Below are 12,754 nucleotides of genomic sequence, written 5' to 3' on the forward strand. Positions count from 1 at the left end.
ACACAATTCTAAGGAACCAAGGCTCATCCAACCTCCAGCAGGACACACCCAGCAGCCTCACAATGTTGGCTAACAGTGTTTGCTTTGCTGGCAACACCAAGTGCAGCACACCAAAGTAATAGCAGATTGCACACACATTATTGCTGCACTACGCACACATTGTCAACAGTGTAACATGGGACAGCGTATATGCCATAACCAAAAAGAACATGACATTGGCTCTCATAAGCAAAAATCATGAACTTTCTATTGGATACAAGCAATACCTGCCAAACTATCACACTGAGATCATCCTTCCTGTCAATCAACTATATACAGGCGAGTTTAATGCAGCACTGAATTGAGTATTACATGGCAGGGAACATTTGGGCTTGGGAATATAAAGAATGCAACAATGAAGGGTTAATGGGGGTGCGCTTCATTGCTGCCCCCATAGTAGCAGCACCCGTGTCCCCTGGAAAAGCTTGATCAAAACTTCGCTTCTGTGTGGCAGGTAACCTAGCTACTGCCATGGCAGGACCAAAAGGCATTGGGAGAAGAGGTTGTGCCAACTGGGATTTCTGCAGGGCTGTATGCGCCCCTTGCATATCTCTGCTTTGGGCTGTAGATACGGGTACTAAGGTTACTTGAGGATGCAGAGTACCAGGAAGGGTGGTGCGAGCATTAGAAAAGAAAAGAAGAGGGCTAGAGGCAGAGCTCATCTGCGAGACAACTGGCATTTCCCCATACTGTCCAAAAGGAGGAGGTACAGACATTACTGATTTCATGGGATTCAAGAGAGTTTGAGTAGCTTGAGAGGAATGGGGAACTTCTAAGGGATTCTGAGGACCAAGAGTTGGTCTTTGAGGAGGAGGGCCCATAGGTGGAGGAAGTAGCAATTGGGCTTCAGGTTGTTTGAGAGGACTTGGGGGCATACCAGGGATTACAGAGCCATGAGGTGGTGGTGGTAAAGCTGGTGGAGCTGCACCATGGAATAGGGGTCCTGGGGGCCGAGGGGCAACGTTAGGGGGTAGACCAGGGGGATGAAGTGCCCCACCAGGTAGATTTGTGGTGGTATTGTCCCACACCAACATACCAGGGGACACGATGGGCCGCTGGGCGGTAGGCCACCAGTCAGCACCATATTCATATCTTCGCCAGAGCACTGAAAAACTTCTATATAACGTTGTTTCTTTCCAAAAATCATGTAACGGTGATGTCTTTGCTGTGAAGCCATGAATGCAGAATGTTCACCATCCATTTGAATGAAAGCCTCGCCACTTGGTTGGCCCTGGAAAGTAAATATATTGCGTAAACAATTCTGAATGATCAATTTCCAAAGATGCCCAAAATCTTCAAATTAACTTTAATTAAGGAAGCTGATGCAATCAATAATCTTTCCTATTACAACATTTAACAACTACATGTAAGAAGTGTAAAGAATCTTTGGTATAATAAAAAAGATAATTCAAGCTGTACAAATGATGAATAAAAAATTAATAATTTTTCCATCACATTTTTTTTTACAAATCAAAATCACGTTAAATTTCCACATTAAAAGTGATAACTTCCAAGCAAATAGGTATGCAAAATAACAGCCAAGGATGTTTTTACAAGGTTCCAAAACTCATTTACAGATTTTTGCCAAGGATATCACTACAAGATTTCCGCATTAAGGTAAAATAAAACTTACATGAGCATTGTAGACCATGTGAACACCTTGATACACAATACTCTTAGCGTGCTCCCCAAGAAACTCTAGGATGTGCTCCACCTGAGCTTCAAATGGAAGACCTCTTAAGCGAATGCAGTCTTTCCTTGTGCCCGATGTGATTATCTGCTGAGGCAGGAGGGGTACTTGCGGGAGTTGTGCAATCAGAGGTTGTTGCTGTTCATAAGTACGAGGGTCCATGGAGCGATTGAGAACCTAGAATAATAGGAAAGTTTAAAAATACGAGACTCATTGAAATCATCTAATGCCTATTCATGCAAATACTCTATTGGCTTTCCTTTTTTTTAAACTTTTAAATTAAAAGTGTTAATTTAAGTCTTTCCCAGGTTACAATTTTTTTTTCAAAGAAAACTTCTTAATCACAGTTCATCTTGAAAATAATAAATTTATTTTGCGACACTAATATCCTGCCGGAATCATTTTGAATTTAACCTTTTCTTGTAACTTCTTGATCCTCTCACTTTCTTTGACTCGCTAATATAACGATGCATGCACAAGCACAATGTACTTTGCCAGCATACATACAACTCCTTTTTCGGCATCATCAAACGCCCGAGTTATCTTAAACTCTCCTAATAGAAGAAAGCCAAATCATATCTTGTTCAGAGTTATAAGATCAGGAAAAAGGTTTTAAAAAATAATTTAATTTCTTCAACAACTAGGCTACATATAGATGAATTCATAATTGATCATGTTTCACAATTTTTAAAAAATTCAAATCTATAATAATGTATAACTTCATGGGAAGTTAACGTAATGAAATTTTGCCCTTCTTACAATCTTCAATGCTGTACAGAATTCCCTTGATTGTGGTGAGGGAAGTTTGTACGATTGGCCTTGATTTTAGTGCTGCCTTTGACCGTGTTAATCATGAGGCCCTTGTTTTCAAATTCGAACAGTTGGGAGTGTGTGGGTCGTTTCTTAGTGTCATGACTGAATTTCTAAGTAATAGATTGCAAAGAGTTGTTGTTGATGGGCATCATAGTGAGTATAAGAATGTGATATCTGGTATTCCACAGGGTAGTGTTCTTGGCCCATTACTTTTCATACTATATACACATGACATGTGATTTAGCCTAGAAAACAAGCTTGTTGCATATGCAGATGATGCTACACTCTTTGCATCAATTCCATCCTCCTGAATGTAGATCTAGGGTTGCTGAATCCCTGTAATACAGATTAGCTAAAATTAGTGCATGGTGCAAATTATGGGGCATGAAGTTGAATCCTAACAAAACTCAAAGTATGATGTAAGTAGATCAAGGACAGTAGCCCAATCAACAATCCTTAACTCATTGATAAAGTTTCATTAAATATGTATGACTCTTCAAAATTTTAGGTGTGATTCTCGACTGAAATTTACTTTTGGAGAAACATATAAGGTCTGTGTCTTCTTCAATTGCACAAAAAATAGGCTTATTGAGAAAGTCTTTCAAGATTTTCGGTGATCAATCTATTCTGAAGAAGTGTTTTAATTCTTTCATTCTACCTTGTTTTGAGTATTGTTCTCCTGTCTGGTGTTCAGCTGCTGATTCTCATCGTAATTTGTTGGACAGAAACTTACGGTCTATTAAATTCTCATTCCTGATCTAGATATTAATCTCTAGCACCGTTGTTCAATTAGTTCATTATGCATGTTGCATAAGATTTTTCATAACTCTGACCATCCTTTACATTCAGATCTCCCTGGACAGTTCCAGCTTGTTCGTAATACTAGGCAGGCAGTTAATTCTAATTGCCAGGCCTTCTCCATCACGAGGCTCAATACTACGCAGTACTCTAGAAGTTTTATTCCAACTGTTACCAAGTTGTGGAATGATCTTCCTAATCGGGTGGTTGAATCAGTAGAACTTCAAAAGTTCAAAATTGGAGCAAATGCTTTTTTGTTGACCAGGCGGACATGAGTCTTTTTATAGTTTATTTATGACATATTTGTTTTTGATGTTGTTAATAGTTTATATATGACATGTCTGTTTTGATGTTGTTACTTATTTTAGAATGATTTAATGTTAATTTGTTCTCTTCATCTATTTATTTCCTTATTTGCTTTCCTCACTGGGCTATTTTTCCCTGTTGGAGCTCCTGGGCTTATAGCATCTTGCTTTTCCAATTAGGGTTGTAGCTTGGATAGTAATAATAATAATAATTAGGGAGATAGGGCTCGGTGGCGTTCTTCTGGAAACCGCGCACCCACTTGCGCAGTTTCTCTCGAGCATTGTCCTTGGCCTCCGCGGACGGAGGGTTGTCAAATGCCTCATCAAGGAGGCCTTTGCAGGTTGAGCAGGACTGCGGATCCCAATACTTAAGGTTGCCCTTTTTCGCTGCACAGGGGGCGTGGGTCCGGCACGCTTTATGCCCGTAGAATGTCTGGGCGGCAAACTCCGCAGAAGGAGCTCTCACACTTCAGGTTCTCCTTCTGTAAAAGAAAGAGATCATGAGTACATGGAAGACATAGTTATGGCTTACATTACTCTTAAGATTAAGATTCACTAATCTGTAGAATTGGTTTTTTATGTGAGCTCAGGCTAGAAGGGAAGTAGGAAGACACATACTTGTGAGTCCCGTCCAGCCAGTTACCGTGACCTTTTCTGCAGACAATTCCTTAGGACCTGAGGTTCTAGGGGAGGGAATGGTATCCCTATAGGGGAGCCAAACTTAGGCTTCCTTATAAAGGAATTGTCTACAGAGTGGAGAGGGTCTGAAATCGTTCAGGACCTAGAGAAAAGAAGGGGGAAAATAGGATAAAACCCCCTTATATTTGGGTAGATCCCGACAAGAGACTGCACTGAGAAGCACAGAGTATGCTGGAAATATTGTACTGTACAACCGTACACCCAGCCACTGTTTTTAAGGTATAAAATACAAAGAAAGAGCAGTCTGGCTATTCGGCTGTATTAGGTCGACTGCCGGCACGGGGCCGGCATCCGGGTGGAGGGGTGCTTGTCCATGGAAGCCGCAGGAGCGTCGCCGGCAAGCCGTAGGCCGGTCCGGCGGGGTGAATCCATCTAAGGCTACACACTGAGCAGCAGAGAGGTAGGAGACACCTACAAGGGCGACCGCCGGCACGGCGGCGGGTCCCCCGGCAGGGCGGTGGCCTCCGGCAGCCGGCAGGCCGTCGTCTCTGGTGAACCTAGCTGGGTACATAAGATGGAGGGTTGTCTGAGATGTCGGCAGCAAGGGGCGGCGGCCCCTGGCAGGCTGTCGCCTTAGGTAATCCTCAGATAGGAACATCCTATGAAGTAGGAAGGTCACATGGGGTGCCGGCAGGCGGAGGCGGCAGTGGACCGGCACCATGATAGAAGAGAGAAAGATAAGGAGGGAGTGGGGAAGGGTAATGTCCGATAGCCGACCGGCTTCCCTCCGGAAGGAATGCTTTCATGATAGGAGGGAATATGCCTATCATCCGGCGGCAGGGGGCCGGCAGACGGCTGGATGCCTATGGTAATCCAAGGGAGGATCAGAGGACACTCAAAAGGGGAGAGGGTGATCTTCCGCCGGCAGGCCGGCCGCCGACACTACCCTATAGTTCGACTATGAGGGGGAAGTGTAGCAGAGCGGCCAGCCAAGCAGAAGAGCACAGCTTGGCTCTCCCCAAGGGAGGAATTGTAGGACAGCGGACAGGGGTGTGAAGGCAAGCCAACACAAAGGGATAGAGTTGGGGTAGGGGTCTGAGGGAGCAGAAGGGGGTCGCAACCCTAAAGCTCCTAAGGGGTGGGGGGAATCTGTTAGATGCTATACTACCCAGGTAGGAGAGAAACACTCTCCAACCCTAGGGTATTTAGCTCAGAGTAGGCACAGCACTGGTGTACTGTTCTAAACTATAATAAAACAGAATCCCCCAAGGCCTAACCTAAACCAGGAGAGTCTTCTCCTAGATTAGGGAGGGCTGGGAAGACATATCGCTAGGCCATAGGAGGAAGGGACGTGTCCCAACCAAGAGCAGTCTAGGGGGAAGGGCAGGGGCCTTCCATCTTCAGCCTCAGTCGATACCTAAAGGGAAATGCGTTCCCTAAGGGTGGACTGGGATGAACGATAGGTACTCTGGGGTTCTGTCCGAGGTCCCCCCCATATACTATGGTAGGGAAGAGGGAAGAACGATCTAGCCTAACCTACCTGAAAATTATTCCGGGTAAGGGGGCTAGGATATAGTAAAGCTACCCAGAGGGAGGTTACCTGAAGGTAACAGGGGAGATAAGGAAGCATACAAGGGGCCCAACGTTGCGTTAGGGGATGTGACATGGATGGACCAGGCACAGTCCCTTGTATGGTCCCTAGAAGGCGAAAGACATGTGCAACACTGAATCTTGTATATGTTTAAAAAACGGATTTTGAGTGTAGCGAAAAATCTATTTTGGGGTTAGGTAGCCATGTCGTCCTGATGGAAGTTCCTTCAAAGGTAGCTTCCTAGGTATATTTGACTACAGTGATATATCCCAGAGAATTTACCAAAGGTATCCAGAATTCTAACTCCTGGAGCGAATATCCCTTAAAATTTTACGAAGGGATATTGCGTAATATCAGAGGACGTATTCTTGACACGTCTCATGGCTATCTACACCCCCAGTAGAGCTTTCACTACAAGGGGGAAAGAGAGGCAAGAATAAGGTGAGTCGTTCCAGAGACATCGCTCTCGACGAGTCACTACTGCTCTGCAAATAGTGCGCCTGTCCGCCACCGCGAGGCGCCACCGTCATTCTTTGTAGCTTTGTAAGTGTTGTAGGTACAGTACTATAGGGAGGGATTCATTATCCTTTTGTCCCAAAAGAGGGTGAGTCCATCAGGACAACATGGCTACCTCACCCAAAAATAGATTTTTCGCTACACTCAAAATCCGTTTTTTGGGCTCAGGCCATGTCGTCGTGATGGAAGTGTACCAGAGCATTAATGTATCTGTGGATTTCCAATAGTGCCGTTCATCTCGAGCTAAATCTTTCCTCTTCGGTCTTTAGACCTAGAGACACTTGATGTTACCGTTATACATCGATCAGCTGATCATAAAATATGTCAGTGCTTCCTGCCCCCTACAGGGAAGAGTCTGGGTAGACTCGAGGAAAAAACCTGAGGATTGTGAGTTCAGGGAACAATCTAGCAAACAGTTTGTATATTAGTGTCAACATATACGTAAAGCATAGTCTGTACTAGGATGGAATTGGCTTGGGCAGATTACTGTAGCTCCCGGGTCTGTCGTGAAGAGACGGACAGGTTTATATATGTGTAGGAACACTTTAAGCAGTAAAATGAACAGTCTAGTACAACAAGATCTTACCTGTTTGCCTGGAACACCATGAATCTTAGTTCTGGTATTGACTTATATATCAAAAGAGTCAAGGATGCTCTGACTTATACATTTAAATAAATATTTAAATAAATATTTGGGGTGAAAGAGACGCAAATATTCGTTCTATTGTTTATTACAAAATAGAAATCATGGTTGTAAACAATTACAATGTATGTTGAATAATTCTACATACAAGCATAAACAGTAATAACAGGATAAAAAGGGTTTGCCTTAAAAGGAAAACATTAGCCACTCGGGAAATATGCAGTTTCGCTATACAATCTGTTGTTACTAAAAACACTGTGCATATAAGAATGCCTGGCACTTGTGTCCGTTTATTATGCTTAATGTCACCTGTGTAGGGAGAACAGTCTATAGTGTTATCACTTAAATACAAAACTCAACACGATATGTCTTACGAGTCTATCGTGTACACCCTTCACTATAAGTCCCTAATAGTGCACTGTTCTTCGCAGTAATCAAGCAGCGGGTTTAATCACACTGCCCGCCGCCACCACATGAAACTTAATTTCTTGTAATTGCTTCGCGTAGTGCTTGAAGAAGACCCTCGAGGACTTCCATCCAGTATAAGCACGAAGACTTTCAAACGACATCGTTTGGAAGAAATTCAGAGACGAGGCAACCTTCCTCGGATCATGACCTGTGGGTGTACTGTCTAGATCCGCTCTGCGAATAAAATAGGTGATCTTCGCCCTAGTTGTTTCAAGGATAATGTTGAACCGGAAGTCTCTCCCCTGGAAAGCTGACCTCCCTTAAAGTCTGAAGTTCTACGAAGATAGACCTTTAGGCATTCCACGGGGCAGAGGGATGCTTCTTCCTTCAGAGGGCAGATTCTCCAGGGACCCCACCTTTTAGTGGGCAGCTCGTTCTTGGCGAGAAACGTCGGGTCCGGAAAGAGGTTCAGATCTCCATTGTCTGTGAACTGAATGTGGCCATCATCCCTCGAGAGGGCCACTATTACGCTAACTCTGGCTCCCGAGGCTAGTGCAAATAAGAATATCACCTTCTGAGTCAAGTCTTTCAGCGAGTAATCCTCATTATTCAGGGTTGATGCTAAATGAAGAACTTTGTCCAAAGACCATGAAATGGGCTTAGGAGGAGCTGTGGGCCGAAGTTTAGCGCAGGCTTTAGGGATCTTGTTGAAGATTTTGTTGGAAAAGTCTACCTGGAAGGCATAAAGTATTGGTCTGGCCAGGGCGGATTTACATGTAGTAATCGTATTGGCTGCTAAACCTTGCTCATGAAGATGGATGAAGAAGGACAAACAGAAGTCCATAGAAATCTCCTTAGGTTTCTTCGCCTTGACAAAGGCCACCCATTTTTTCCAGGAAGACTCATATTGTCTTCTTGTTGACTTTGACTTGTATTCTTCTAGGAAGTTAATACTGTCCCTAGAAATCCCAAACCGTTTCTTGACCGCTAAGGCGAGAAAATCATGAGATGAAGGTTCTGGGTTTTCACTGATGAAGCTGAGACAGTCAATTTCTGCACTTGCTGAGTCAGAACTGGGTCCGGCAACGGGATCAGTTTCAGGCGTAGTTCCGTTACCAGGGGGAACCAAACGCTGTTGGGCCACTTGTGGGCCACTATTGCTGCCATCCCCCGAAAGGATCTCAGCTTGTTGAGGACTTTCAGCAGAAGGTCGGTTGGAGGGAATAGGTAGATCTTGGACCATCTGTTCCAGTCTATGGACATTGCATCCATTGCTTCCGCTAGAGGATCCTCGTACGGGGCTACATACCGGGGTAGCTTCTTGTTGTCGCTCGTTGCGAAGAGGTCTATCTGCAGTCCTGGGACTTTGCGTAAGATGAAGGAGAACGATCTTGCGTCTAGGGACCATTCTGACTATCGGTTTGGTTCTGGATAGAGCGTCCGCTGTCATATTGCGGAACCCTTGAAGGTGGACTGCTGACAAGTGCCATCTCTTCTTCTCCGCTAAGCAGAGGATGGCTAGTATCACTTGATTTATGTGAGGCGATTTCGAGCCCTGTCGATTTAGGCATCTCATTATGACTTCGCTGTCTAGAACCAGACGGATGTGGACTGAGCAGCGGAGTTTCAGTTTCTTTAGGGAAAGAAAAACTGCCATGGCTTCCAGGAAGTTTATGTGGAAGGTTTTGAAGAGGAGAGACCAGGTTCCTTGGACTTTCCGATGGTGAGAGTGACCTCCCCACCCGTCTTTCGAGGCATCCGTGTGAACGGTGACTGACGGTGGAGGTGGTTGTAAGGGAACCTTGTTCTTTAGGTTCTTGGCCTCCGACCATGGCTTAAGTAGGGATCGCAGACGATTTGGTGTCGGTCTTTTTAGATCTCTTCGAGCGTTTGATGCGTATTTTCTCCAGACTCCTGATGCATCTTTTAATTGTGCTCTCAATACTGGATCTGTCACTGAGGCGAACTGGAGAGACCCCAACACTCTCTCCTGTTGCCTTCTTGATATCCTTGCAGATCGAAGAAGGCTTCTGACAGATCCCGCTATCTCTTTCCGTTTCTGTGATGGAATGGAAAGGCAATGTGACTGCAAGTTCCAGTGGACGCCCAGCCACTGAAACATCTGAGCTGGAGACAGTCGGGATTTTTCACGATTGATCTTGAATCCCAAGTGTTCCAGGAACTGGATCACTTCCATGGAGGCTTGCCTGCATTCTTCTTTGGATGCTGCCCACACCAGCCAGTTGTCCAGGTAGGCTACCACCTGGATTCCTTTTAGGCGTAGTTGATGAATGACTGCATTCGCAAGCTTGGTGAATACCCTTGGAGCTATGTTTAGACCGAAGGGCATGACTCTGAAAACGTACTGTCTTCTTTGTAGTTTGAAGCCCAGGTAGGGGGAAACTTGACGGCTGATCGGAACGTGCCAGTAAGCATCCGTCATGTCTATGGAGACTGTGTATGCCCGTTTGGGCAACAGGGTCCTGATGTGTTGAAGCGTCAGCATTTTGAACTTGTAGTTCACTATGAACTTGTTGAGTGGTGACAAGTCCAGAATTACTCTGAGCTTTTCCGAGTCCTTCTTCGGAACACAAAATAGCCTTCCTTAGAATCTGACGGACTTTGTCTTCTGTATAACTCTTTTGTTCAAGAGTTCCTGAACATATTCTTCCAATATGGGGGTTGAGTGTTGGAAGAATTGAGGGAAGGTTGGTAGAGTTGAGCTCCAACTCCACCCTAGTCCGTTCTTGATTAGGCTGTGGGCCCAGGGATCGAAGGTCCAACGATCCCGGAAGTAGAAGAGTCTCCCTCCTACTGGTAGCATCTCACTTTGAGTGCTGGGAGGAGGATTTACCTCCTTGGCCACGTCCACCCCTGTTGCCCCCACCTCTGGAGGGGCGTCTGGAGGAGCCTCGAAAGGATCCTCGAGACTTCGGCCGAAAGGTCGTAGACTGCCTTTCAAACACTGGGGTGAACACTGGTGACTGAGTCGCCAGGGTTTGGGGCACCAGTTGAAAGGTGGTGGGTGGTTGTGCCACCATCTGGGGCACCGTGGCCACGGGAAGCTGCTCTTGTTGCTTAGGCCGAGAGGGCACTCTAGGTCGTTTTGATCTATTCTTCGGCTGGGGACCCTCGTCAGCTGAAGATTTCCTTTTGGCGGACAAGCCCCACTTGGAAAGGAGGTTCCTGTTTTCAGTGGTGGCTTTGTCCACGACCTCTTTGACCACTTCACTGTGGAAGAGGTCTTTTCCCCAGATGTTGGAAGCTATCAGCTTCCTGGGTTCGTGCCTCACCGCAGCCGAGGTGAACACAAACTCTCTGCAAGCCCTTCTGGCTTTAATAAAGTTGTACAGGTCTTTAGTCACCGTCGCCAGATGGGCTTTGGCGAAGACCATGTACATGTCTGGTTTATCTGGGATGCTTGCCACTGTCTCCAGGCCAGTCTGTAGAGACAAGGAAGCGGCTAAGCGTTCTTTTGTCTCCTGCTCTCTACGCAAGAGAAAGTCCAACAGCTTAGGGAGGTCTTCGCCGAACTGTCGTCCGGCAATATCTGCCTCCAGCTTCCCGACTGTGAAGGTGTTGTGGACATCTTCCAGTCTGCATCATCTGATGGGAAGGCCAGGGAGAAGGGTCTACACTCTTCCAGTGTACGGCACAGTTTCCCTGCCTCGACTGCCTTTAAGGCTGCCTTGAGCCCTTTGTCCATAAAGGGAAAGGCACGTTGAGGATCAGCAATGAAGGACGGGTGCTTCTTGCTGAGAGCCGGCACCTTAGAGCTAGTATAGGCCCTCTCCTTTAAGGTGGTGGTAAATAAGGCCTGAGCCTTAGAGAGTTCAAGGACAATCGTTTCCTTGGGCTCTGTTTCCTCTTTGGATGCGGGTTCCGTCCTGAGACGGACGTAGCAATCCGGGTAGGCCCCTTTGCTGGGCCAAAATTCAATTTTCTCTACTGGGACAGTACCCAGTTTATCCGAGAGGAAGATCTTCCCGCCCGACGTGGGCATGTGCTCTGCGTACCTCCAAGGGTTAACGTCAGAGAAGGCAGGGAGATCTTTAACGTTTAGCTTCTTCGGAGCCAAACGTGCCACAACCAGTTGATGTATTTCGGTCCGAAAAGAGGCCTCCTTCTCGGTCGATTTCTGTTGCATGTCTTGCACCATGGACAGCAACGAGTGCTAAGTACTCGTAATCGAATCCAGTTGGGGCGCAGTGGAGGAAGTAGAAGGCACCTGCTCATTCCCTGTGGCCGATGACACCGAAATATTATCGGCTTTCTCAGTTTGTGGTTCAGGTGGAACTTCATCCGCCTGATCCAACTCCTCCACTAGGAGATTGTTCTCAGTCTCCTCTGAGACAACTGACATGTTGTCCTCAAGTTGGATGTTCTCCAAGGCATCCGAAACTTCAGATTCTACCGGAATCTGAACAAGGGGAATCTCAGGTTGAGCCTGGGGAATAACCGCATCCGAAGATGCCCTAGGGAAAAGACTCGCCCGCATCCTTTCGTTAGGAAGGTATGGGCCAGAAGTATTCTTCTGGAAACCCCTGACCCATTTACGCAGCTTCTCCCTTGCTGCGTCCCTTGACTCAGTGGACTTTTGGTCATCAAAAGCCTCTTTTACTAGGTTGTCACAAACGGTACATACCTGCAGGTCCCAATACTTGAAAGCCCCCTTAGTGACAGCGCAGCGAGCATGGACCCTGCACATGTCGTGGCCGCAGAAGCTCTTCCTGCGGACCCTGCAAAAACTATTCCCGCACTCAGGATGCTCCTCCTGTAAAGAAAGAAAAAGTCTATTAGTATTCGGTGAAATTCTCAAATTTCAACATACATAATATGTTATATTAGCTTGGATAGGGTAAGCTATAAATAGGAAAGACACCTACATGTGTTTCCTGTCCAGCCAATTGGTATGACCTCCTCCAATATTGAAAGCAGAATTCTTAAGAATCTTTAGGGGAAGATGATATCCTATGATATAAGTGTATCTTAACACAATCTTCCAGTTTCAATAATGGGGATTAAGGACAATAATGGATCATAACCATTAAAGGGAGAGAGAATCGCTCTCTTATATGTGATGGTCTCACAATAGGCTGCCCATGAAACACCTTGTAGGTTGGAAAAACCTTGGGCTACAGCACTGACTGTTTGGCAACAAGTTGTCAGACTTGTCAGACCTGCCGGGCAGGCCGGCTGCCCATACCGGCCTATTCTGGGCTATTGAAGGCAAGTATTGTCTTCATAACATTGAGTAATAGGCCGCCGCCGGCGGCGGCTCTGCCGGCCGGCAACAGCCCTGCCGGCGGCGA

At 46.0% G+C, this 12,754-nt stretch overlaps 1 pseudogene; it reads right to left on the reverse strand.

Annotated features, from left to right (window-relative positions):
• Window positions 1-6: 6 nt before the first annotated feature.
• Window positions 7-12,150, reverse strand: LOC137636711 (epithelial splicing regulatory protein 1-like; annotated as a pseudogene).
• Window positions 12,151-12,754: the final 604 nt, after the last annotated feature.

The sequence above is a fragment of the Palaemon carinicauda genome, unplaced genomic scaffold (assembly GCF_036898095.1).
Source record: "Palaemon carinicauda isolate YSFRI2023 unplaced genomic scaffold, ASM3689809v2 scaffold3636, whole genome shotgun sequence".
In the NCBI taxonomy this organism is placed as follows: Eukaryota; Metazoa; Arthropoda; class Malacostraca; order Decapoda; family Palaemonidae; genus Palaemon; species Palaemon carinicauda.